The sequence below is a fragment of the Anopheles marshallii genome, chromosome 2 (assembly GCF_943734725.1).
Source record: "Anopheles marshallii chromosome 2, idAnoMarsDA_429_01, whole genome shotgun sequence".
Taxonomy (NCBI): domain Eukaryota; kingdom Metazoa; phylum Arthropoda; class Insecta; order Diptera; family Culicidae; genus Anopheles; species Anopheles marshallii.
This window is the reverse complement of record NC_071326.1, coordinates 4615534-4621781: the sequence shown is the minus strand read 5'-3', so window position 1 is coordinate 4621781 and position 6248 is coordinate 4615534. Positions and strand designations below refer to the sequence as shown.

Sequence of the window (6248 nt, the reverse complement as noted above, 5' to 3'; positions counted from 1 at the left end):
TTATTTAATTACCGGGTTCTGTTAAGAAAGTGTTGTGAAGGCATCAGCTTTCGAATTCGACCATGAGTGCGCACACGTCCCTGCGTCCGTGGGTTTTGCTGTGAGTCGAAATAGAGGAGAACACATTTTCAGATGTTCAGCAAGATTTAATTGGCTCTTGTTTTTCGTTTTAAGTTCAGCACTTTTAGTTGCATTGTTTTTAATTCGTTTCAATTATTATAATTGTGAGCATTATCGTGCAATTACTATCGCTCCAGAAGCTATTCGATGTTTTGATACTTTCCATCACTTCGGGGTGATGTTTCGCTTTCTTACTTCGTGTTAGTGACGAACTCTGGAGTTATGAAAATTCTAGTAGTGGTGAAATTAAGCTAACGAATCTATTTCAATTGCGCCTCAAATCGACGACATGAGCTTTAAACAAATAAACCCGAATGGAGCTCAATATTCCATGGAGTCTTTAACGACATAATTAGTTGTTCTATCATGAGATGTCTAAGTTTTTTCTTCTCAATTGGTCCATTAAAATATTAAATTCGTTCCGCATCATTCCCTTGACTACTTTAACCATTTTACAGTAATATAATGGTGGTGGTAGAAATACTTATCCAAGAACAATTCAGTTGTCTAAGGCCTTCAGCATGCGTCTATTGAGGTCTAAGACCAGTAGCATGCTCAAATCAATGTCAAAATGGCCCTCGTATGACGATCTGAAGAAGAAATTCAACTGTAAGATGGAACCGTGGCCAGCTCAAAATGTGCTCAACTACAACGGAAGTCTGATGCGCTTGCAATATCTTAGCCAAGAAGTAAGTGATCATTTTCAACTCTCCTCCTGCGTGCTCTCCCATTGCATATGTCACATTTCTTTGCGCATTTTTCCAGTTCCCACTCATGCGGAAATGCCCCGTCTGCGGTCTACGGGTATGCACTTTGTGTGCACTTCACTATCAAAACACAGACACAATGCCAATTACCCTTCAATCTGCGAAAAACTTGTTAATGCCATCCCCAGCGTTACCGCCAACCTATCGACTTAAACATGGCCACTAACCACGCACAATGAGGCACTGCCGCGCCACAGCGTAATCTACGGCCGTCGTTACTGTGCGCAGTACATCATAATCATCATCCGCAGCGAGGGAGGATGTTATTTAATACAATAACGCGGCCTTCAGCGTCACGACACACATTGTGAGGCGGTGGCCACCCCGCTTACTTTGTTCGCCACTTTGTGCTCATTTTCCGCGATTGCTTTGATTGCGGCGCGAACACGATCGGGGCAAGACCTGCCTGACGGGAGGGAACGAAAATGAAAATAAGCCACATCCTCGTCTGCTTTTCCACCTGGGCCACAACAATACTGGGCCAGCGGAACATCTTGCCACGGTACACACGCACAAAGTGCGCTTTGTTATCCGTTAGCTTTCAGCCGTGCCTCGTCTCGGTTGCCAGTGCGTTTCGGCCGGAAAATCCGTTCCCGCATGTGGAGAAATAGCGATCCGGCTGATACCCACCAAGCAGTTCCAACGCCAAACGATGTTCAGCCCCCAGAAGTCCCTTTCGCGAAGGGCCGGTAATGCTGCCGGCATGTGGCTGTGGCATTCCTGTTTTGTTTTTTCACTTTCGCACTGTTATCAAATAGTGTCAGCACGAGGCCGTGCGAGACGGTACGCTTCGGCCGGAGGAGTTAATGTTATGAGAGTGCGGCCGGCCGGAAGAGCATACACGCGAGAAGCGTCGACGATAGTAAAACCGAAAGCTTCCACAAATGGTCGGGGGGTAAGAATGTGTTTCTGTTGTTTTCTCGTCTAGTGTGCCGGGAAACGGCCACATTGTTGCCCTCCCCTTGGACGATCATGTAACCCAATGGTGCGTCAATTTCATGCCATCCACGTGGTGAGCGTGCACCAGTTCGTGCCGACATTACTGGCTCACTTATGCGGGTTCCGTGCTAGTGGGGGCCCACCACCAGCATCACCCCCGACCCACCCACCCCGGATAAGGGTCGTATCGTTCGAACGTTTTCCGCCAGGACGCTCACGCAGTTGTCATATTTCGCTGTCGGGCCACGGTTAATATCATCGCCCGGGAATGTTGCTTGGGACGACGTCGCACATGCAACTACCGCGTACACGCGAATCCACGAGATAAATGTACTTTATTGTTTTATGACTTTCCTGCAGTTCGGTTAGGCAAGCGCACAGTTGGCTAATTCTTTTTCGAAAGGCAAACGACCGGAGACCACGTACCACGACCGGGCTATCATTCGTTCAGCACTGGCAAAAAAAAAACTGGCCGTAGTTCGACCGTAGCCAATCCCGTAGAGCCTGCAGGTCTTAGACACGGGCACGGGCTGCGTCTTACACGTGTGCCTTCACAAAACGAAACACGTCGGCTGGGAAAGCATTTATCACGGAATTACATCCACACGGCATGATTTTATTTATGGCAGTGACATGCCACGGAAGACCGTCGGTAGTGAGCCAGTATTGGAAGATTTAAAAGCGAAACGCGCTTCGGGAGGCTCGCTTGCAAGCTGTGCTAATAATATTGTGTTTCAAAGAAATGCAAAATGAATAAGGTGTTGGTAAAGTTATTGTAGTATTACAAGCGTTATGTTTAGCGAAAGTATCTTCATGAACAATTTCAAAGAGCTGGGAAAGTTTGAGACATTTTTAAAAATTCTTATTATAGAATACATCAACTGATTTGTTGAACCTCAAATATTGTTGTGATTAGAAGGAAGCGATAAGGCTCGTCCGGGAGTTCTAGCGTAAATGGTATTAAGAATCAGGAGTTTGAAGTATCATCTAAATTAAAATTCAACTCTTAAATGATTCTTTCTCTAAAGTTTCAAAGCCCTCTGAATATTCTTACTATCTCCAATACATATCTCCAATAATTCTGAAACCTTCAAGAACTTAGAATATTCATATATCTCCAAGAACTCAGAAGAAACTCTGGTTGCTTTAAGCTATAATTACTCTTCTATTTATGATTTCCTTTTCTGTGTAAATGTGTAATTTTTCCGCTGAATTGAAATCTAGCAATACTTGAGTTATTTAAGTGCATATTGAATACATTTTAATTGTTTGAGCTGAATTAAAAAGTCCACACAAGCTTCATTTTTCGAAGATTCATGAAGCTTCATCATAGCGCTTCAGATTTCCTCAATATTATTTCAAACATGTAGTTTAGTTGAGGAAGTTCGCAACTCCAATCGTAATCACAAACGTTTAAAGAGGACTTTTTATATTTTACAAATACTCATACTCGTTGGTATGTACTAATAAAAATATTGTACATTTCGTTGAACCAATAGCTAAACAAACAGAACCTGCAGTTCCACATGTGCAGATAGAAAACTCGCTGTTGTCTATATTTTTCCAACCTTTATTGACAATATTCCCCAAAGCGTTATGTTTATCAGTGCTGTTTCGCTCTGTTTTCCGGCATCGGCATGATGGATTCAGGGCCTTTTGCCGGGCACGAGTCCCATGATATCACCAATCCTACATCAGCAAACGAACTCACATACGTGGTTCGCATTGATCCTGGTCTGGATAAAAAAATACAGCCACACTGATTAGTATGGACTCGGAAAAATCCTCGCAATTTGATCACAATGGTAAACATTTCCAAAAAAAACCCACCCCTGGTCTAGCGCTCAGCCTCCACACAAAAGTGACACAATGGGGAAGCGAAGGAACAAGCGCAAGGACGGTGGGTGGGTGAGGGGGTAAAAAATATTGTCTGGAAAGTGTGGTGTGATTTGAAAAATGTATTCACCCCCTACGGCAAAACGCCAGACAGAGTCAACAACAACGGCCGCGTTGTTATTTATGCTAAGCAAATGCGCTTCCTTCCCGACCGTACTGTTACGGCCAGTACGTGACACGATAACGACCGACATTCGCACAAATGGCCGCGGGAATGTGACAAATGGAGTAGCGAGCGGCACGAACCACCGATCCAAATGCTAATTCCCCATCGCTCCCTGCGCGCGCGTTCCTTCGGCTTCTTCGTCCTTCGAAAGTGAAATAGTTTACACAAAAGCGATCGATTGCGAATGGTTTCGCTAGGATAGGACAAAATGGGCGTTCGGCTTGAGTAATGAAATGTTTAAATGTTTACCAAACAGTACAACAGCGCGTATGGTCAACAATAAGTACAATGAAAGTAAACAATTTACATAGTAACCTTATCATTTGGACGTTCCGCAAGATTAAATTAAATCGCGTACCAAAAAAATTCATTTCAATTTGGTTTTTTCGTTCCCTAAACTGATCATCATTTATTCCAGTCAAAATGATTTTTAGCTAAATTTCCACTTTGATTGATTTCGCCCGATGCAACCGTCAATCGAATTATTCATTACGCTTGTGTGGCCGATTCGATTGATGTTGGTAATTAATTTTAAATCATTTGCATCTCGCGAAATTGAATTTAACTGTCCGCCGTGCTCGCTCGCGCACTAATTGCTTCAAACGCCGGACCCACACGTCCGGGGCGAGGGCCATTTTGCTTATGGTTTCGGTTCGCTTGCATGCTGATTGATAAATTACTCGTTTCGACAACGATCATCAAACGCAACTGCCCGGAATGGAGGAGTCCGGTTTTGGTGCACTCCCAAACATTATTATCTCCCACCGTACTTGGGACATGGCGATGGCCACCAAGGACCGGGCTGTGCAGTGCTGGACGGATGCGTGCAGCATCGAAACAACCCATATGCGTGTGTGAGTGTGTGTGTGAAGAACGTGTGTCGTCAGTCAGGGAAGGAAGCGAAATGGAAGACAAACAAGAGCCCGAACGCCGAGGGGGAACTATATTAAAATTAATGACAAAATAATATAAATGTCATAATTACTGCCGGCAGGGAGCGTGAAGCAACCGCGGGATGACAAAACAACGTCCTTCGGCCCAGGTGAAAGGGGGAAAACCTTCCCTGGGAGGGTTGTGTTGCATATGCTTTGTTCGCGATCGATCCCTACGTTGTGTTTTTCTGTTTCTTGCAAAACCAGTGAAAAGTGTTGAAACGATTGTTCTGTGGTTGGTTGTAAAATGATGGTAACTTTACGCATCCGAAGATGGCCGTTGCACTAGCACGTAGCCAAAATAACGATAACGCTACTCCAGAGAAAATATTCATAAACCAAACCAAGCAGCAGTCTAAGAAATTTTTAAAAAGGAACTATAATCTCAAGAGTCTCAAAAACTTAAAAGTCTTAAAAGTCACCATGTGGATTTCACCAAAATGTTCGCAACATAACTTCAATAAAGTATTGCGAAATGTACATAAAAAGAGAAAGGGATAAGAGAACATTCATAGAACTGTTGAGAACTCAGAGTTACTCCGAAGGTCCTAGAATGATGGAAGACTGTTGATTTGTGGCGTATTTCTTAATATATCCGAATGCAATACTCGAAAATATCTGTTATTATACGCGAAAGTTGTTAAATTTTTAAGTAAAAACGCATATAGTACCTAAAGAGCAAAATTTAAATAAAAGGAAGAACGACTCAATTATTTTGTTAGTTTCAATACTGTTTATAGTACTAAAAGCTCCATGATTTAAGAACTTTTAATACTAAAAGGTGGTAATTTCTAAGAACTTCACAAACCTTTCGAACTGCTTTATGTATCACGGGCCAGAACGTTCCTTTCACAAGTAATAACGATTGCGACAAAGCTGAATATACAACAATTTTGTACGGGACTAAAGAAATCATTACTGTTTGCTAGTTTTTCACGTCGAGATGACATTTTTAATAAAAATGAATTGCATTTTAATACTCCAAAACACACTCAGGCATAACAGGTTTAAACAATGAGATATGATTGTCCACGTCAAAATTATCGATTATTCCAGCTTCGTACATACAACTTAGTCAAAAAAGAAATCCAAAACGCAACTCATCAACTCATTTGACAAGAAAAAACATCATTTCAACCAATTTCGATGCCTCCTGTGAGGTTTGAACTCACGACCGCTGGTTTACGAGACCAGCGCTCTACCACTGAGCTAAAGAGGCGGATGAAATCCCGCTCCTTAACTGCGTTCTTGAGCGCCAGCACCATACAAACAGCCAAATGCCTCAAATGCCATCAGCATTCTTTGCTTGCTTATTTTTAGAACTGGGTCGATATTCTCACGCAAATACAAAACCAGCGTGAAATAACGCATTGTAGTTCTGCACCGATGCTATCAGCAGCTAAATCTCTCCACAAATGTGCAGATACA

The 6248-nt window shown here is 42.9% G+C and overlaps 1 non-coding gene across 1 annotated transcript; it reads right to left on the bottom strand.

The window, feature by feature from the left end:
• Positions 1-5967: 5967 nt before the first annotated feature.
• Trnat-cgu (transfer RNA threonine (anticodon CGU)) lies at positions 5968-6039 on the bottom strand. The gene has a single exon. It is a non-coding gene; the product is annotated as a tRNA-Thr (tRNA).
• Between the last annotated feature and the right edge of the window lie 209 nt (positions 6040-6248).